The sequence below is a fragment of the Rutidosis leptorrhynchoides genome, chromosome 11, assembly GCF_046630445.1.
Source record: "Rutidosis leptorrhynchoides isolate AG116_Rl617_1_P2 chromosome 11, CSIRO_AGI_Rlap_v1, whole genome shotgun sequence".
NCBI lineage: Eukaryota > Viridiplantae > Streptophyta > Magnoliopsida > Asterales > Asteraceae > Rutidosis > Rutidosis leptorrhynchoides.
In genome coordinates, this window is record NC_092343.1 from 342,484,238 (window position 1) to 342,488,041 (window position 3,804).

Below are 3,804 nucleotides of genomic sequence, written 5' to 3' on the forward strand. Positions count from 1 at the left end.
TTCTGGCAGACATTACAACAAGCATTAGGAACTCGTCTAGACATGAGTACTGCCTATCATCCACAAACTGATGGGCAGAGCGAAAGGACGATACAAACGCTTAAAGACATACTACGAGCATGTGTTATTGATTTCGAAAACAGTTGGGATCGACATCTACCGTTAGCAGAATTTTCCTACAACAACAACTACCATTCAAGCATTGAGATGGCGCCATTTGAAGCACTTTATGGTAGAAAGTGCAGGTCTCCGATTTATTGGAGTGAAGTGGGGGATAGACAGATTACGGGTCCGGAGATTATACAAGATACTACCGGGAAGATCATCCAAATTCAACAACGGTTGAAAACTGCCCAAAGTCGACAAAAGAGCTACGCTGACATTAAAAGAAAAGATATAGAATTTGAAATTGGAGAGATGGTCATGCTTAAAGTTGCACCTTGGAAAGGCGTTGTTCGATTTGGTAAACGAGGGAAATTAAATCCAAGGTATATTGGACCATTCAAGATTATTGATCGTGTCGGACCAGTAGCTTACCGACTTGAGTTACCTCAACAACTCGCGGCTGTACATAACACTTTCCACGTCTCGAATTTGAAGAAATGTTTTGCTAAAGAAGATCTCACTATTCCGTTAGATGAAATCCAAATCAACGAAAAACTCCAATTCATCGAAGAACCCGTCGAAATAATGGATCGTGAGGTTAAAAGACTTAAGCAAAACAAGATACCAATTGTTAAGGTTCGATGGAATGCTCGTAGAGGACCCGAGTTCACCTGGGAGCGTGAAGATCATATGAAGAAGAAATACCCGCATCTATTTCCAGAAGATTCGTCAACACCTTCAACAGCTTAAAATTTCGGGACGAAATTTATTTAACGGGTAGGTACTGTAGTGACCCGAACTTTTCCATGTTTATATATATTAATTGAGATTGATATTTACATGATTAAATGTTTCCAACATGTTAAGCAATCAAACTTGTTAAGACTTGATTAATTGAAATATGTTTCATATAGACAATTGACCACCCAAGTTGACCGGTGATTCACGAACGTTAAAACTTGTAAAAACTATATGATGACATATATATGGATATATATAGTTAACATGATACTATGATAAGTAAACATATCATTAAGTATATTAACAATGAACTACATATGTAAAAACAAGACTACTAACTTAATGATTTTTAAACGAGACATATATGTAACGATTATCGTTGTAAAGACATTTAATGTATATATATCATATTAAGAGATATTCATACATGATAATATCATGATAATATAATAATTTAAAATCTCATTTGATATTATAAACATTGGCTTAACAACATTTAACAAGATCGTTAACCTAAAGGTTTTAAAACAACACTTACATGTAACGACTAACAATGACTTAACGACTCAGTTAAAATGTATATACATGTAGTGTTTTAATATGTATTTATACACTTTTGAAAGACTTCAATACACTTATCAAAATACTTCTACTTAACAAAAATGCTTACAATTACATCCTCGTTCAGTTTCATCAACAATTCTACTCGTATGCACCCGCATTCGTACTCGTACAATACACAGCTTTTAGATGTATGTACTATTGGTATATACACTCCAATGATCAGCTCTTAACAGCCCATGTGAGTCACCTAACACATGTGGGAACCATCATTTGGCAACTAGCATGAAATATCTCATAAAATTACAAAAATATGAGTAATCATTCATGACTTATTTACATGAAAACAAAATTACATATCCTTTATATCTAATCCATACACCAACGACCAAAAATACCTACAAACACTTTCATTCTTCAATTTTCTTCATCTAATTGATCTCTCTCAAGTTCTATCTTCAAGTTCTAAGTGTTCTTCATATATTCTACAAGTTCTAGTTACATAAAATCAAGAATACTTTCAAGTTTGCTAGCTCACTTCCAATCTTGTAAGGTGATCATCCAACCTCAAGAAATCTTTGTTTCTTACAGTAGGTTATCATTCTAATACAAGGTAATAATCATATTCAAACTTTGATTCAATTTCTATAACTATAACAATCTTATTTCAAGTGATGATCTTACTTGAACTTGTTTTCGTGTCATGATTCTGCTTCAAGAACTTCGAGCCATCCAAGGATCCGTTGAAGCTAGATCCATTTTTCTCTTTTCCAGTAGGTTTATCCACGGAACTTAAGGTAGTAATGATGTTCATAACATCATTCGATTCATATATATAAAGCTATCTTATTCGAAGGTTTAAACTTGTAATCACTAGAACATAGTTTAGTTAATTCTAAACTTGTTCGCAAACAAAAGTTAATCCTTATAACTTGACTTTTAAAATCAACTAAACACATGTTCTATATCTATATGATATGCTAACTTAATGATTTAAAACCTGGAAACACGAAAAATACCGTAAAACCGGATTTACGCCGTCGTAGTAACACCGCGGGCTGTTTTGGGTTAGTTAATTAAAAACTATGATAAACTTTGATTTAAAAGTTGTTATTCTGAGAAAATGATTTTTATTATGAACATGAAACTATATCCAAAAATTATGGTTAAACTCAAAGTGGAAGTATGTTTTCTAAAATGGTCATCTAGACGTCGTTCTTTCGACTGAAATGACTACCTTTACAAAAATGACTTGTAACTTATTTTTCCAACTATAAACCTATACTTTTTCTGTTTAGATTCATAAAATAGAGTTCAATATGAAACCATAGCAATTTGATTCACTCAAAACGGATTTAAAATGAAGAAGTTATGGGTAAAACAAGATTGGATAATTTTTCTCATTTTAGCTACGTGAAAATTGGTAACAAATCTATTCCAACCATAACTTAATCAACTTGTATTGTATATTATGTAATCTTGAGATACCATAGACACGTATACAATGTTTCGACCTATCATGTCGACACATCTATATATATTTCGGAACAACCATAGATACTCTATATGTGAATGTTGGAGTTAGCTATACAGGGTTGAGGTTGATTCCAAAATATATATAGTTTGAGTTGTGATCAATACTGAGATACGTATACACTGGGTCGTGGATTGATTCAAGATAATATTTATCGATTTATTTCTGTACATCTAACTGTGGACAACTAGTTGTAGGTTACTAACGAGGACAGCTGACTTAATAAACTTAAAACATCAAAATATATTAAAAGTGTTGTAAATATATTTTGAACATACTTTGATATATATGTATATATTGTTATAGGTTCGTGAATCAACCAGTGGCCAAGTCTTACTTCCCGACGAAGTAAAAATCTGTGAAAGTGAGTTATAGTCCCACTTTTAAAATCTAATATTTTTGGGATGAGAATACATGCAGGTTTTATAAATGATTTACAAAATAGACACAAGTACGTGAAACTACATTCTATGGTTGAATTATCGAAATAGAATATGCCCCTTTTTATTAAGTCTGGTAATCTAAGAATTAGGGAACAGACACCCTAATTGACGCGAATCCTAAAGATAGATCTATTGGGCCTAACAAACCCCATCCAAAGTACCGGATGCTTTAGTACTTCGAAATTTATATCATATCCGAAGGGTGTCCCGGAATGATGGGGATATTCTTATATATGCATCTTGTTAATGTCGGTTACCAGATGTTCACCATATGAATGATATTTTTATCTCTATGTATGGGATGTTTATTGAAATATGAAATCTTGTGGTCTATTGTTACGATTTGATATATATAGGTTAAACCTATAACTCACCAACATTTTTGTTGACGTTTAAAGCATGTTTATTCTCAGGTGAATA